Consider the following 19124-nt stretch of genomic DNA (forward strand, 5'->3'; position numbering starts at 1 on the left):
CATAGATTCTATTACTTTTAAAAATCCGATTTACGAATTATAATTCTTTGGACATTCTGACAGAATATATGTTTATGAGTATATTCAAAAATAAAAATATTCTTGAACCATAAAATAATAAAAATATTCTTGAACATATTTCTTGATCATGACTTTAAAAACTTCTTGTAGAATAACAAATTCTTAAACCAACAATTGAAAAGTAAAAACAAAAACTACAATAATTCTTATAGAATACAGGTAAAATTCCTAAAAATTACATTTATTGTTCAAGAAAAAAAAAAACTAAAAAAAACTTTCAAATCGGGAAAGAAAACATCAAAATGTAACAAAGACACTAATACATTCTAAAAAAAATAATGTTGCTAAGAATCACTTTCAATTTTGTGGTCCGTTCTTCAAGCATAAACTTTTGTTAAAACAAATTCAATTGTAGTTTAGAATCCAATAATGCATTAGCAAATGAAAATTAAAAAACTAAATTCCTTTGGAAAAATATGGGGACTTGTGAATTGCACCAAAACCAATAACCAAGAATTGTAGAACATGCATAAATCAGTGAGAAAATATTCATATTCCATTCCAACATAACTGGAATTCGTGATTTCATTCCAATAGAACTGGAATTCCAGATTCAATTACCGTATGCATTCTGTTGGAAAATATCCAAGTAAAAAAATGCATAAATCAGTAAATCAGTAGAATAAGTGAAATATCCAAGTAAATCACTCTCGTTACAACAAAGAAGCAAACGAGTATTGAGTTCTCCAAAATAAAAATATTTAAAAATAACTGAAATATAGTTTATTAGTTAACAAGTTACTCTAAATGAACAAAATCCACTTTAAGCAAAAACATTTATAAATGTTCTTCCAGGTTGACGATTTGCAAGAGGTCCATGACATTCAAAAAGCTGCAAAATAATTATTAAATATAATAAGCATACAATCTGAGGCTTAGATATCAAAATAAAAATTAAGCAAAATACATATTAGGATTTGTAATCAAATGCAAAAATTAAGCACATTTCGCATATGTTATGACAAAAATATATACCATGGAATTAACAGCTTCAGATATGATGCGATTCTCAGATTTCCATTGCACATAATCAGTCCTGCTAAACTTGGTAAATCCCCTATAATTAACAATCATATTTTTTTTATAAAAAAACATTTCTTAATATTATAAAATCAAGAAAATTAATCAAATTTCTTAGCACGCTTGATATTATACTTACCATTTCTTGCTAACAATGATATTTTGTCGACTAGGTAACTTGAATTTAGCCCTTCTCAATGCCTCTTGAGCATTCTGACTATTCACATCTTTACATCGAACCAGAAAGAAGAACTTGACCAATGCTAACTATGACATCCCCAAAATGTCAGCCAGAAAAGACCGATTTTCATTTATGCTTTTAAAATAATTTCAGAGTAAATCCTTTTGATTTGAAAGAGTTGCGGAATTTGTTCCCAAAAACAAAACGTGATAAAATAATATTTACCAAAGCATTTCATAAAAGAAATGTATTTTCATTATATAATCAAAACTCGGTATGTCATGTTCCGATACAGACCATAAAGCAGAAACGATAACATTACAAGTCATTCAACAAATATATACATATATAGACTTGTAAACAAAACAACTTGATGGTTCATCCATCTTATGCCCTTGCGCCACTTTCTGTAATACAAATAAAACTGAGTGGGTCAGGCTTGGGAGCCTGGTGAGCATATAGGGTTTTCAACCCACAATAAATAATTAAATTAATTTTCGTCAACTAACAATAACACAATTACCCATTCCCGTTATTCTCACTTTATATCCCTAAAATAACTAACACAAGGGACCTAGTCTAAGAATATTTCATCGGGGCGACAACACATGCTTCGGGGGTTCCTCAGCAATATAAGTTAAATAAAGCAACCATGAGGGGGATGGAGTACAGCGAATGAACACCCAAGTTCATTAACACCTACAAGTGGCGAGCCTGCTAGTGTTCCACAAGACTATCTAGAAAAGTTTGTGGTCGTCATCTAAACTTCGCTAGATGACTGAATCAAAACAACAACGAGGCCTCTCATCTGTTTATTACACACCAACTATCTACCCATGTTCTACCCAACATATTAGTAGATAAAAATATACATTTTTATACATAGTTTAAAAACCTGTATAACATGCTTTAATCAATACATATTCCACATAACAGATGAGGCACACACACATAACACGTATTTCATAGAGAATAAATCAGATCTATGAGATAGAAGAGAGTGAATATACATTCACACATATAACAACAAAATATATACACATAGCACGTATTTTATATAAAATACTTCATAATATTATATTGGAAGAAAATAACTACACACTCACTTGATCAGAAGATGATCGGACAGCACTACGGCTTACAGTAGTAGTAATCCTCAGCAAATCTGGAAGATCTTCACAAAAATCGAACTTCTCGCGGGCAGAGCTTCGGCTCGGGAATCGCACTTCTCGGGATCTTCGGGGATTCGGGATATTTATTGCACGTAAATCGAGGTAAAACGGGAGAGAGAGGAGAGAAAATAGCAACCCTAAACGGCTGGCCCTTCAAATCTATTTATAAGGCAAATTTGGCCCTTGCCACGTCGTGGGCTTGGTCGTCACTGCATACGTCATCGCAAGTTGCATCTGGGGGACTTCCGAAGGTGTCAGAAGACTTGCCACATCGTGGTACTGCTTGCCACGTCATGGTCTCTGACACAGCTTTGGGGTTCGCGCCCCGAACTTCAGAAATTCATAACTTTTGCATACGAACTCCGTTTTCTATGTTCTTTATATCGACGCGAAGGTGAGATTATGCTCTACAACTCTCGTTTAGACTTCATTGGCTAATTTTTAATTTATTTTTAATATATTATAAGCATATTACTTATATAGTATTTTCAGTAGGCCGGGACAGGAAAACTCTGTTCGAAATTCGTAACTCCTTCATCTGAACTCCGTTTTCGTCTGACTTTTTATCGTTGAACTACTATCAATGAGATCTTCAATTCTCATTTAGAAATTTTTGGCTAAATATCACTCGATCTCTATTTCGAGTATTCGGGCTGCATACCGCTAAGTCGAAACTTCGAAAAAACATAACTTCCTCATACGAAGTCAGATTTAGGCGTTCTTTTTATCCACACTCTCGGTTTAAAGAACTCTACAACATTCGCTTAGATCACTAAGGCTAAATATCGCACTAACGTAAATTTCACTTTTTACGTCATTCAACGTTGCCGGTTCTGTCGCGAAACTTCGACAGGTCATAACTTCTTTGTTATAACTCGGATTTCGGCATTCTTTATATATTCGGAAACCTCGTTTCAACCACTACAACATTATCCATAGATATCGGCTTTATCTAACATTTCATTTTGACGCTTATTTTTATTCTTAATTAAATTAAGTCACACAATTAAGCACATAACACATAATACTTAAATATTTCATCATTAATACTTCAAAAAGAGTTACAAGGGTTAACCTAGACTATTACATCAATGATAATGCCTAGCCTGGAAACGCGGGCGTTACAATTCTCTCCCCCTTAGGATGATTCCGTCCCTGGAATCACACGTCAACAAACAAATGCGGATAGCGACTCAACATGTCACTCTCCGTTTCCCAACTGAGATTTGACCCATTCGTATGTTTCCAACGGACAAGCACTAATTCGACCATCTTGCGTCGAAGCTTCTTAGTCTTTCGGTCAACAATTGCCTCTGGTTCTTCAATTAACCTCTTGTTTTCATCAATTCTCAATTCAGAAATTAGAATTATATCAGGAATTTCTCCCGTGAACTTCCTCAAATAACACACATGAAAAGTGTTGTGAATTCCATTCAGTTCTTCGGGTAATTCGAGCTTGTAAGCTTGGTTCCCAATTCTCTGAAGAACTTTAAACGGTCCAATAAACCTTGGACTCAACTTTCCCCTTTTACCAAATCTTATAAGTCCCTTTGACGGCGAGACTTTAAGCAAAATCGAATCTCCAACCTCAAAAGTCATCTGTCTTCGCTTCTTGTCAGCATAGCTATTTTGACGATCATGAGCTGCTAACATTCTTTCTCTAATTATTTTCAACTTTTCAGCGATTTGATGGACCATCTCGGGACCCATAAACTGTTTTTCCCCAGCCTCAAGCCAACAAGACGGCGTACGATACTTTTGTCCGTACAAAGCTTGATAAGGTGCCATCTTTATGCTTGAGTGGAAACTATTATTGTAGGAAAATTCTACCAAAGGTAAATGTTCATCCCAATTACCTAAGAATTCCAGGGTACATGCTCTCAGCATATCTTCAAGTGTTTGTATTGTTCTTTCACTCTGAGCATCAGTCTGCGGATGGTAAGTTGTACTTAAACATAACTTGGTACCCATTTCCTCTTGTAGACTTTTCCAAAACCTTGAGGTGAAACGACTATCACGATCCGATACAAATCGTTAACGGAACACCGTGAAGCCTCACAATTTCCTTCACATAAGAATTCACGAGCTTTTCCATAGACCATTTCTCATTGGCTGCTATGAAATGTGCAATCTTAGTGAATCGATCAACGACCACCCAAATCATGTCGTGACCATTCTTGGTTCTGGGTATTTTAGTAACAAAATCCATTGCAATGTCTTCCCATTTGCCCATAGGCACAGGTAAAGGTTCTAAACTCCCATATGGTTTCTGATGTTGTGTCTTGACTCTCGCACAAGTCACACACTCGGCCACATACTTTGCAACATCAAGTTTCATCGTCGGCCACCAGTAGTAGGGTTTCAGGTCCCTATACATTTTAGTGCTACCATGATGAATCGAGTACATGGTTTTATGAGCTTCTTCCATCAGAAGATCCCTAATTCCTCCTGACTTAGGTACCCAAATACGATCTTGGAATACCTTCGGTCCATGACCGTTTGTACCAAACACCAACGTTTTGCCCAAACATTCCTCCTTTCGGTCATTCTTCTCAGAAGCTTCCTCTTGAGCTTTCTTTATACTCTCCACAATTGTCGAGACAACTTCTATTCTCAACGCTCTTGGCCTTTTTCTCTCAACATTGACTTTCCGACTGAGAGCATCAGCAACAACATTAGCTTTACTGGGATGGTAAAGTATCTCACAGTCGTAGTCCTTGAGTAACTCCAGCCAGCGTCATTGCCTCATATTCAATTCTTTCTGATTAAAGAGATATTGGAGACTCTTATGATCAGTGAAAAGTTTACACTTCGTGCCATAGAGGTAATGCCTCCATATTTTCAGAGCGAAAACTACCGCTGCCAACTCCAAATCATGAGTCGGGTAATTCTTTTCATGCTCCTTTAGCTGTCAAGACGCATATGCTATCACCTTCTCTCTTTGGGTCAAAACACAACCCAATCCAACCCCAGAGGCATCACTATAGACAATGAAGTCTTCAACTCCATCAGGTAGAGAAAGTATCGGTGCCTCGCATAGCTTCTTCTTTAGCTTCTCGAATGCTTCTTTATGCTTATCACTCCAAGCATAAGTAGCTCCTTTGTGGGTCAAAGCTGTTAATGGAGTAGTAATCGAAGAAAAGCCTTGGATAAACCTTCGGTAATATCCGGCTAATCCTAAAAAGCTTCGGATCTCCGTGGGACTTTTCGGTTGTTCCCACTTCATTACAGCTTCCATCTTTGCTGGATCAACCATTATCCCTTCTTGATTGACCACATGACCCAAGAATTGGACTTCTCGAATCCAAAAATCACATTTGGAGAACTGCGCATATAGTTTCTCCTTCTTCAAGACTTCTAACACTTCTCGCAAGTGTCTGCCATGCTCCTCTTAGCTTTTCGAGTAAATTAGAATGTCGTCTATGAATACTATCATAGATTTATCAAGGAATGGGTTACAAATCCGATTCATTAAATCCATGAATGCTGTCGGAGCATTGGTTAGTCCAAACGACATAACCAAAAACTCGTAGTGTCCATATCGTGTTCTGAATGCAGTCTTCTTTATATCTTGCTCTCTTACTTTCAACTGATGATATCCTGACCTAAGATCGATCTTCGAGAAATAGCTTGAACCTTGCAGTTGATCAAACAGGTCATCAATCCTTGGCAACGGGTATCTATTCTTTATTGTTGCCTTATTCAGCTCTCTGTAATCAAAGCACATTCTCATGCTTCCATCTTTCTTCTTCACGAATAACACCGGAGCTCCCGAGGGTGATGAACTAGGTCTAATGAAACCTTTGTCCAATAATGTAACGCCCGGGTTTCAGGGATAAGCATTTTTGTCAATGTAATAGTCTAGGTCAACTCTTGTAACTCTTTTTGAAGTAATAAAGATGAAATATTTGAGTATTATGTGAATTATGTGTGTTTATGTGTTTATTATTTAATTATAAATGTATAATTAATAAATAATAAAAATAAGCGTCAAAATTAAAGTGTGAGATAAGCCTGATATCTCTACATAAAGTTGTAGAAGATGTCTCAAGGTTTCCGTGCATATAAGGAACGCCGAAATCCGAGTTATAACGAAGAAGTTATGACCCGTCGAAGTTTCGCGACAGAACCGGCACGATACCGGGAAGCGTGAATAGTGAACTTACGATAGAGCGAGATTTAGCCTTAGCGATCTAAACGAAAGTCGTTGAGAGTAACGTAACGAGAAAAAGATGGGCGAAAACGGATGTCGGATGAAGAAGTTATGAGGATTTAACGGACCAATCATGTCCCGGCCCGTTAATAATATAAAATTTAGAATCGAGCCAAAACTAGCCGACGAATTCTAAACGAAAGTTGTAGAGTACGTTCCCACCTTCGCGTGGATATAAAGAACGTCAAAAACGGAGTTCGTATGAGAAAGTTACGAATTTTTAAAGTTGGAAAGTAAACTTGCGAAACTGATGCATGAAAGGATGACGTGGCCGAACTCCCAGCCGTCGGATGAAATCGCTTCGGATGGTGACACCAGGTGCGAGGGTTGCGCCCAGCGTAGCGAGAATACGCCTAGCGTCCGGAGAACGCCCCGCGTCCGAGGCCAAGTACGCCCCGCGTACTTCGGTTCTTATCCGTCCGATGGAGTGCAAGACAGCTGGTCCGAGGCTGGCAATCTTATCCGAGGAGTACGCCCAGCGTAATGTCCGAAGCCAGACCCTATAAATTGAGGTGCGAGGCTGCCATTTCTCTTCACCCCAAAACCTCTTCTTTCTCTCACTAGTTTCTCTCTCTAGCTCATCTAAACCCTCCTAAGCCCTAGGTAAAACCCTTAGCACCCTAGGGAAGCCCCGAGGCTCCCGGAGTCCCGAGAAAAAGGAGTTTTTCGGTTTCGAAACGCTGCTCCAATTAAGTCCCGGTTCTCGATAAAAATCGCTGTAAGTGTGCTACGCTTACGCAATTTTTAATATAGCTTTCAAATAATTATAGGAATGTTATTAGCTCCTTAAAATAATTATTTGGGCTATTATTATGAGTATTATTAACGCTTAATAATACTCGGACTAATTAATTTGTCGCGGTTATCGTTAAACTAAACCCTAGTGGTATCGATACTAGGTTTTATCGAAGGAATATCGTTTTGAGAGTATCGAAGCGCTGTCCGAGTGCTGAGTCACCACCTAATCAGGTGAGTGCATAGTTACTTTCAGCTTACACATAGATATGAAGTATTTTATAAATTACGTGCTATGTGTGCATATTATCTGATTACTTGCTATCTATGCTGGATGAACGTTGTTATACATGTTTTCAATGATTTAAATTGTATATGTATTTTATATCTACGAAAATGTTGGGGTAAAACATGGGTAGATGTAATAGGTGATGTGTGATAAAATGATGAGAGGCCTCGATGTTGATGTTGTTGTTTCTGTCATCTAGCGGAGTATGGATGACGACCACGGACTCTTCTAGACAGTCCAGTGGAACACTAGCAGCCTCGCAACCTGTAGGTGTTTGTGAACGATGTGTTCACCGGTGTACTCCATCCCCCACATGGTTGCCTTTAGGACATTTATTGCTGAGGAATCCCCTTAGCAGTAGTGTCCGTCCCGATGATGATCCGTAGGCTAGGTCCCTTATGATAGGTGTTTAGGGACGTAAAGTGAGGATAACGGGAACGGGTAATCGGGTTATTGTTGATTGATGAAATTAATAAACTTATTTATTGTGGGTTGAAAACCCTATGTGCTCACCAGGCTCCCAAGCCTGACCCACTCAGTTTTATGTATTACAGGTAGTGGTGCATGAGCATAGATGTGATGTTTTGGACGAGGGATTACGGATATAGGTCTGTAGATATGAAATAATGTAGTAAGGCTTATATTGTACTGTTTATGCTTTTGATCTGTACGAACATGACATCCCGAGTCTTTTAATGAAATACATTTCTATGGAAATGCTTTTGATAAATCTTTATCATATTTTTGTTTTGGGACAAATTCCGCAACACTTTCATTTAAAATGTAACTCTGATTTTTAAACAAAGCATAAACAAACCGGTCTTTTCTGGCTGTGATTTTGGGGATGTCACAAATAACTCCTGAAGTTGCATCATCAGCTCCTTCATCTCCGTCGGTGCTAATCGATAAGGTGCTTTTGCTATTGGCATGGTTGCTGGTAGCAAGTCTATTCTGAACTCCACTTGTCTATCAGGTGGTAATCCAGGAAGATCTTCGGAAAATACTTCCGGATAATCACACACCACTGGTATACTCTGTATCACCTTCTTTTCCTTCTTAGCATCGATCACGAATGCTAGATATGATGTACACCCCTTGGTCAAACACTTTCTGGCTTTCATTAGAGAAATGATTCCAAAATTTACTCTGTGTTCGTCCCCATACACCATAAACGAATCTTTCCCAGGCGGGTTTACTTTAACTATCTTCTTCTTGCACAATATCTCGGCGTCATTGGCACTAAGCCAATCCATTCCCAACACGATGTCGAAACCATTAAGTTCGATAGGTAATAATTCCTCATGAAACTTATTCCCATTAAGGTCGATTAAGATGTTTTCATACGATGGCTAATAGGTACAAACTTGCCACTAGCTACTTCGACTAATAAAGCATTATCTAGTTTATCAATAGGCAAGGCTAGTTTTCTACCAAACGCATGCGAAATAAAGGAGTAGTTGGCTCCAGAATCAAACAAAATTTGAGCAAGTAATTCATTTATGAGAAAGGTACCTGAAGAGACATCAGCTTCATCTTTCGCAGCCTCAAGTGTCATCTGGAAGGCACTCGCCTTCGGCTTTGGTGGAATGTTGGGCTTAGCTGCCTCCTTCTTCTTCGGACAGTCTCTCAAAATGTGCTCCTCTTCATTACAACCAAAACATATCCTTTTGTTGTTCGGACACTCATTGGCAAAATGTCCAATTTTTCCACACTTGTAGCAGGTTACATCCTCACTACACTTCCCAAAGTGCTTTTTCTTACACTTATCACACCATTTTGCTTCGCCGCCTTTTCCTCCACCAAACTTTTTCGAATAAGATTTCGAAAATTTGCTTTTCTTACTGGAACTAGATGTTCCTTCAAACTTTCTCTTCTCACCAACCTCAACCTTGTCGGTGGTTCTCCCCTTAATCATGTTCTTAACAGACTTGGCAGCCCAAATAGTCGCCTCTAGAGTAGGTGCCTGACGAACTGGCACTACGTACTCCCATGAGAGTCCCTTTGCATATCGGTCAACCTTTGTCAACTCATCTGGAACGATGCGCAAAGCAAACTCCATCTTATCGGTAAAGTTATTAGTGTATTCATCAACTGACATGCCGCCTTTCGTAAATGTCATAAACTTGTTCTCTAATTCCAACAGATTTTGAGCCGAGCAGAACTTGCGCTTGAATTGCGCCAAGAACTCCGCCCATGACAACTACAGTGGCTCATTAGGGCTTAAAGTCTTCCCTAGAGTGCTCCACCAACAAACGGCTCCACCTCGGAACTCACGCACTGCGTAGGTAGTCTGCAACTTGCCTCTGCAGCCACAAGTCATAAAGGCCAATTCCATCTCCGAGATCCAATCCATAACTCCGATCGGATCCTCCTTTCTAGTGAAGGTCGATGGTTTGCAAGTCAGAAAGTCCTTATACTTGCATCCAATTCCATCATTCCTTCTATCCTGGTTGTTCTGCCTATCTATCGGTGGGTTAGCTTGACCAACAGACCCACTGAAGTTTCCACCTTATGAGTGCCCTTCATTTAATTCGGGCTCTTCCACATGAATCGACAGTTCTTCACGATTCTATTGAAGCAACCGCCTAGTCTCCTCCATTTGATGATCTAACATTGTTTGAATCATCATTTTTACACCAGCCATTGTTATTGGCTCAGGTGCTACTGCTACGACAAGTATTTGCTCAATCACTGGTGGTTGATTCCTGTTTGCATCAGCATTTCCAACTCAACTTCTTGTTCTCACCATTTTTGATCTACACACCGAATAAGGTGAAATTAGATCCTCAATCACGATAGATATTCAAATCATCCTTATCACTCCGAAATGTTTACATGCTAGTTCTAATATCGTAGACGTACGCTTAGAATCCTACACACATAAGGTTTCTAGATCCGGTCGGCAACAGACCATAGATCCGAACAAATAATATCATATAAGGCAACATATGACATTTAGCACATAAAAACATTTTAGGCAACTTTCCTAAAATAAACTAGTGCTCGTGTCTAAAACATAACAGACACACATCTCAAAATTTCACTTAGCATTTTAAGTTTAAGTCTAGAAATCACACAAATTCCTAGTTCACTTAAACTAATGCTCTGATACCAACTGTGACATCCCCAAAACCTCTGCCAGAAAAGACCGATTTTCATTTATGCTTTTAAAATAATTTCAGAGTAAATCCTTTTGATTTGAAAGAGTTGCGGAATTTGTTCCCAAAAACAAAACGTGATAAAATAATATTTACCAAAGCATTTCATAAAAGAAATGTATTTTCATTATATAATCAAAACTCGGGATGTCATGTTCCGATACAGACCATAAAGCATAAACGATAACATTACAAGTCATTCAACAAATATATACATATATAGACTTGTAAACAAAACAACTTGATGGTTCATCCATCTTATGTCCTTGCGCCACTTCCTGTAATACAAATAAAACTGAGTGGGTCAGGCTTGGGAGCCTGGTGAGCATATAGGGTTTTCAACCCACAATAAATAATTAAATTAATTTTCGTCAACCAACAATAACACAATTACACATTCCCGTTATTCTCACTTTATATCCCTAAAATAACTAACACAAGGGACCTAGTCTAAGAATATTTCATCGGGGCGACAACACATGCTTCGGGGGTTCCTCAGCAATATAAGTCAAATAAAGCAACCATGAGGGGGATGGAGTACAGCGAATGAACACCCAAGTTCATTAACACCTACAGGTGGCGAGCCTGCTAGTGTTCCACAAGACTATCTAGAAAAGTTTTTGGTCGTCATCTAAACTTCGCTAGATGACTGAATCAAAACAACAACGAGGCCTCTCATCTGTTTATTACACACCAACTATCTACCCATGTTCTACCCAACATATTAGTAGATAAAAATATACATTTTTATACATAGTTTAAAAACCTGTATAACATGCTTTAATCAATACATATTCCACATAACAGATGAGGCACACACACATAACACGTATTTCATAGAGAATAAATCAGATCTATGAGATAGAAGAGAGTGAATATACATTCACACATATAACAACAAAATATATACACATAGCACGTATTTTATATAAAATACTTCATAATATTGTATTGGAAGAAAATAACTACACACTCACTTGATCAGAAGATGATCGGACAGCACTACGGCTTATAGTAGTAGTAATCCTCAGCAAATCTGGAAGATCTTCACAAAAATCGAACTTCTCGCGGGCAGAGCTTCGGCTTGGGAATCACACTTCTCGGGATCTTCGGGGCTTCGGGACTTGCTTCGGGATATTTATTGTACGTAAATCGAGGTAAAACGGGAGAGAGAGGAGAGAAAATAGCAACCCTAAACGGCTGACCCTTCAAATCTATTTATAGGGCAAATTTGGCCCTTGCCATGTCGTGGCACCCTTTTTCCACATCGTGGGCTTGGTCGTCACTGCATACGTCATCGCAAGTTGCATCTGGGGGACTCCTGAAGGTGTCAGAAGACTTGCCACGTTGTGGCACTGCTTGCCACGTCGTGGTCTCTGACACAGCTTTGGGGTTCGCGCCTCGAACTTCAGAAATTCATAACTTTCGCATACGAAATCCGTTTTCGACGTTCTTTATATCGACGCGAAGGTGAGATTATGCTCTACCACTCTCATTTAGACTTCATTGGCTAATTTTGAAATGATTTTTAATATATATTATAAGTATATTACTTATATAGTATTTTTAGTAGGTCGGAACAGGAAAACTCTGTTCGAAATTCATAACTCCTTCATCTGAACTCAGTTTTTGTCTGTCTTTTTATCGTTGGACTACTATCAATGAGATCTTCAATTCTCATTTAGAAATTTTTGGCTAAATATCACTCGATCTCTATTTCGAGTATTCGGGCTGCATACCGCTAAGTCGAAACTTCGAAAAAACATAACTTCCTCATACGAAGTCAGATTTAGGCGTTCTTTTTATGCACGCTCTCGGTTTAAAGAACTCTACAACATTCGCTTAGATCACTAAGGCTAAATATCGCACTAACGTAAATTTCACTTTTTACGTCATTCAGCGTTGCCGGTTCTGTCGCGAAACTTCGACAGGTCATAACTTCTTCGTTATAACTCGGATTTCGGCATTCTTTATATATTCGGAAACCTCGTTTCAACCACTACAACATTATCCATAGATATCGGCTTTATCTAATATTTCATTTTGACGCTTATTTTTATTCTTAATTAAATTAAGTCACACAATTAAGCACATAACACATAATACTTAAATATTTCATCATTAATACTTCAAAAAGAGTTACAAGGGTTAACCTAGACTATTACATCAATGATAACGTCTAGCCTGGAAACGCGGGCGTTACACTAACACGAACACATACTCCCTGTGGTTTACCAAAAGCACCCATCATGCCTGTTTGAAGCCTATTAGCACCAGCACATGACAACATCTTGTTGATTCGTAACACATGGAAAGGATGGACCCCAACACTCAAATGGAAAGCATCTTTTCCTGCAAAATTTGTCATGTATTTGTTGCAGGCAATTCAAGCAGCTTCAAGTGCTTCACTCGAGACATTCTCTTTATCCCAACTCACTAAATGGACATAGAAGGGGAACTCATCGACTCCTTTCTTCTTCATTTATGCCTTCAATCTTCCTATACCTCTCGCACTCGTTCCGGAATCTTTTTACCATCAAATGGGTCTGACATTCTGGTCGCTGGATTTCTTTTCGGGTTGGTAAAAAAAAGTTCACGTCCTCTCTCAAGATGACCCGAAGGATAGACCCGTCGATGAATCTCCTGATGATCCCTCTTCCGTCACCGATTGGGACGAATTCGGTGAATCAGACGCCGATTGAGGGTGGAGATGTTTTACCGACGACCATAACAGCAAATGGCGGTTGGAGATCGGCGGCAACAACAAACGATGGTGGTGGCGTTCTTCTTTGGGCGTTGGTCGATGGAACTCTCCGTGTGTAATACCTCTCCCTCTGTCATTGAGTGACTTCTAGGCTTTGTGTTGCTGGATGATGGGGATGAAGAGGTGAAGGGGAAGACAGCGGCAACAAAAGCAGCTCCGACTAAGAGGGATATAGATTTAACCTGGTGATTTTAAGGAGACATATATTATATCTGTTTTGGAGCTAGGGTTAGGGAGGATCATTAGTAATTTTGAATGGAACAGAATACAATGATTGTTGATTGTTTTAAAAGGGATAAAAGTAAGTCAAAGTAATTACCATAATTATAGGAGTGTATTTGTAGAAATTATTTATCAAATTACTAAATTACCCTCATTTATTTGTTTGATTATTTATTTATTTTTTAAATTTTTATTGGTCCACAATCAACCATACATTCACACAATAATTAGTTAGAATATCTGAACCTACCTCTCTCTCTCTCTCTCTCTCTCTCTCTCTCTATATATATATATATATATATATATATATATATATATATATATATATATATATTAATTGAAAATTACTTATCCTTTTTAAATACAAATAATTACCCTTTAAAATTTCAATTCATAATATAATTACATATCACATATTTAATATTATATTATATTAAAAATATTTATTAATATTATTGGTTTGGTTCGGTTTATAATGAAAACCATAACCGAACCATATGTATTCTGTTAATCAATATGAGAAATCCCATCATATCTTTTAGTAATGGATTGGTTATATTAGTTTAATTGCTTATTGTTAAGGTTTTCGGTTAATATGTTAACCCTTACTCTCATGGACAAAACCAATCATCTAAGTTCAACTTCATGTTATTTTTAATAGACAACACGAATAATTCTCTACATATAAATTGCATCTTCTACATTATTTCATAAGGCTGGAAGTGATTTATTCCCTGTAACATTGGTCTATAAGTCAACCCGTTTTAATTTCTTCATGTAAAGATTAACAAATAAAATAATTCTGAAAGTCAGTAATGAGCTAAAAAAAATCTTCGATAAGCATAACCAATTTGTTGGATTATGAGGCGTCTATCAGTCTATCACCACAACATTAATAACTGAAACGATTTTTTTTTTTTTTTTCATATTTTACTATGTTGCAAATATATTGATATAGTTTAGAAAAATATATCGTTTAAATACGGTTTAAAAAAATCATATATTGTTATGACTATATTATTCCAAATTGTTTAAATTAATACATTCCTAAATGGTTAGATAAAGATTATCTTTTGTTTTTGTTTTTGTTTTTTTTGTTTTTTGTTTTTGTGTTTTTTTTGTTTTTTGTGTTTTTTTTTTTGATGGATACACTTCTATGTACTCTTCCGATACCAAATGGGTAAAAAAATTATATCTTGGTATTTGAAAAAATCATTTCGTGAATACCTTCCTAACTATATCAATATATGATAGTTCAAATCGTATTTAAATGATACAGATTTTTGTTGGTTCGTAGATAGTGCAACCAAATAATGCATATAACAATAATTACCTTGATATCAAATCTTTATTGATAAAATAATTTGTGAATTACATGGAGAATATACTTAGACACGCCTTAAAATAAACTAACGCTTGGAACTCTCTTTTGTGAATCACACAAAGCTCTCATTAATAAACTCACACAAGTAATAAACATATTATTACCAAAGGGCTTCTAGCCTAGCGGTATCAGGTGGTGTCTTCCCTCTTTGAGGTCGAGGGTTCAAGTCTCATCGTGGACATAGGTGAAATTAGGTGGTATTAGTGTAGGAGTAGATTAGATTTGTCGGTTAAAAAAAAACATAAACATATTATTAAAATAACATAAATACTAATATGACAAATATAATCAATCCCACACAAACAAGGATACATGTGTGAAAGCCTATTAATGCAAATAATTTCCCATGCAAAAGTATTTTGCCTCACGATTAATAAATACTACAAATAATACAAATGTGAAAGCCTATTAATGCAAATAATTTCCCATGCAAAAGTATTCAAATATAATCAATCCCACACAAACAAGGATACATGTGTGAAAGCCTATTAATGCAAATAATTTCCCATGCAAAAGTATTTTGCCTCACGATTAATAAATACTACAAATAATACAAATGAACTACATACAATATTGGGATGCGGGATGCCTAACTAAATACCAAAAGAGAATACAAACTATATATAATACATATATACGTCTAACAGCCCCCCGCAGTCGAAATGAGAGGTCGAGAACGAACGTTCAGACTGGATGTGAAGTCAAGAAACAGAGTAGACGGTAACCCCTTGGTAAAAATGTCAGCGTATTGGGATGAAGAGGGGACATGTAAAACACAAATTTGTCCCAAGGTCACCTTATCACGCACAAAATGGATGTCGATCTCAATATGTTTAGTGCGTTGATGCCGAACAGGATTGGTGGACAGGTAAATGACACTGATATTGTCACAGTAACCAAGAGTAGCTGTTAGCGGTGGATAAAAGAGCTCCCAGAGTAAGTTACGAAGCCATCTGGTCTCGGCAACAACATTTGCAACACCACGATATTCGACTTCAGCACTCAACCTGGAAATGGTACTATGGCGTTTGGATTCTTTCCAAGGAAGACACAATACATGGATATGGATCTTTTAGAGGAGGGACATCCTGCCCAGTCTGCATCAGAGTATGCAACAAGAACACGAGCAGGAGAAGCATACAGCTGTAAGCCATGATCAAGAGTGCCACACACATATAGAAGGATCCGCTTGAGAGCTGAAAAATAAGGTTCGTGGGGATCATGCATATATAGGCACACATGTTGAACTATATAAGAGATATCCGGCCGAGTGAAAGTCTAGTATTGAAGGGCACCTGCAAGACTGTGATATAATGTCGGATCAGCAACAGGAGGGCCTGAGCCATCAAATTTGGTAGACGTTTTGGCTGGAGTTCGAACGGGTTTGCAGTTAGACATTTTAGCACGGTCTAGAATCTTTGTTGCATATTTTAGTTGAGAGAGAAACATGCCATGAAGATCTCAAACGACCGATAAACCAAGAAAATAATTGAGAGCACCCAAATCAATCATGGAGAACTCGACATGTGATAATTTGATGTTAAAGATCTGTGGATGAAGCAGCCAACACAATATCATCAACATAAAGTAAAAGATAGGCAATGTGACTCCCGTTATTGTAGATGAATAAAGAAGTATCAAATTTTCTATTGGTGAAGCCGAACTGAGTAATATATTGAGCAAATATGTGGTACCATGCACGTGGATCCTGCTTGAGGTCATAAAAAGACAGATGTAATAGACAAACATGATCTGGTGCAGAGGGGTCTCGGAAACCCGGCGGCTGTTGCATATAAACTGTTTCTTGTAGATGGCTGTGAAGAATGGCGTTCTCCACGTCCAACTGATGAACCATCCAGTGATGAGAGACTGCAATGCTGAGAACGGTTCGAATAGTTGCAGGTTTAACAACTGGACTAAAAGTTTCATCACAATCAATGTCGGGATGCTGACTGCGTCTATTGGAGACCAAACATGCCTTGTATCGAGCTAGAGAACCATCTTCATTGAGTTTCTTTTTAAACAACCAAATACAGTTAACCACATTAGCATTTTGGGGCCGAGGTACAAGTACCCAAGAAGAATAAAGCAAGAGGAGAACGTCGGCCGAACTTAGGAATAGGCTAGGGTTGAGAGAATAAGCTCTAATACCATGTTAATGAAAATAATTTCCCATGCAAGATAATTGCGCCTCTCACGGTTAATAAATACTACAAATAATACAAATGGGCTGCCTAACTAAATATGTAACATCTCATTTATTAAATAAACAAATAGTGGCCCTTAATTTGTAATAAGATACCAGTGTGTGTCAAAAGGAGCTAAATGACATAATTCCTAGAAATTGGGGTCTTTATTGTAGTAAATTTTGGGAAGCAAGGGCTAAAGAGTAAAATGGGGACTTAAATTGTAATGTTTAGAGAAGGAAGGGTTGAAGCAAGGGCAGCAGATCCCATAAGAACTCTGCAGTTAAGCGTGCTCGGGCGGGAGTAGTACCAGGATGGGTGACCCGTGGGAAGTCCTTGTGCCGAGTGGCCCAAAGCGGAAAATATTGTGATACGTGCCAGAGGGGGATGTTACTAATGGTATCAGAGCCAGGGCACGGGTCGATGTGTTCGACGGGGACGTCGAAACCTATAATGGGGGTGAAAGTGGGTTAGATCTGATCCCACATCGACTGGGAAGGAGAACTAAGCATTCCTTATAAGGGGTGTGGATACCTTCCCTATCACAACGCATTTTAAATTCGTGAGGGCAGCAAATCCCATAAGAACTATGCAGTTAAGCAGGCTCGGGCGGGAGTAGTACCAGGATGGGTGACCCCCTGGGAAGTCCTCGTGCTGAGTGGCCCAAAGCGGACAATATTGTGATACGTGCCAGAGGGGGATGTTACAAATGGAAAGTGGGTTAGATCTGATCCCACATCGGCTGGGAAGGAGAACTAAGCATTCCTTATAAGGGGTGTGGATACCTTCCCTATCATAACGCGTTTTAAAGCCGTGAGGGCAGCAGATCCCATAAGAACTCTGCAGTTAAGCGTGCTCGGGCGGGAGTAGTACCAAGATGGGTGACCCCCTTGGAAGTCCTTGATGGGTTTTTGTCATAAGACATCCTATGTGCTCATACAAACCCTAATGCTTGGATCTAGGTTTCTCTATTGTACATGCTTTGAATCCAAGACTATAAACCCTAATTCTAGCATATGGAAATCAATATTAACATATAATAAGGTTTAAGATATTACCTTGATTGTTATGTAGCAATAACAATCTAATTAATCAATATTAACATATAATAAGGTTTAAGATATTACCTTGATTGTTATGTAGCAATAACAATCTAATTCCTCCTTGAATTGACCTTGGAAAGCTGAGAGTCACAAGTGTCACTCCTCTAATGGCTTACAAACACCATAAGCAAGTGGAGAAGGTATAAAGAGAGAGGAGAGAGGTTAGAATTCGTCCTTAGGACTTCTTGGGAAGGGTTGGACGAATTCCTATGCCTTAGGGGGGTTATATAGGTGTAAAGATTAGGGTTTTAGTCCTTATCCTTATCTAGTTGCTTGTCCACCAAGAAACCATAAGATAAGTCCTAGAAATCCTTATCCTAGTCGAATTCTAAGAGATTTACACCTCAAATTCGTTCACCATATATATAAGATAATCCTTTCCTTATTTTGTAACTATCACATAATTACAATTCAGCCCCTCTAGTTTAATTAATTACACTTGATCACAAAATTAATTCTTAATTAATTATTGACCAATATTAATTAAACAAATATGATTTCTCCTTTAATATATTATTCTTATAACATATTAATAAATCATAATAACCTCTCTCTCTATTTATTTCTCCAATCAAGTTGCTTTGGTGAAGGCAACCCAAAAGGACCATGCACCATC

The 19124-nt window shown here is 37.8% G+C and overlaps 1 pseudogene; it reads right to left on the bottom strand.

Annotated features, from left to right (window-relative positions):
* Window positions 1-844: 844 nt before the first annotated feature.
* LOC111876307 (60S ribosomal protein L10-like) lies at window positions 845-13331 on the bottom strand (annotated as a pseudogene).
* Between the last annotated feature and the right edge of the window lie 5793 nt (window positions 13332-19124).

This window comes from Lactuca sativa, chromosome 1 (genome assembly GCF_002870075.4).
Source record: "Lactuca sativa cultivar Salinas chromosome 1, Lsat_Salinas_v11, whole genome shotgun sequence".
Taxonomy (NCBI): Eukaryota; Viridiplantae; Streptophyta; class Magnoliopsida; order Asterales; family Asteraceae; genus Lactuca; species Lactuca sativa.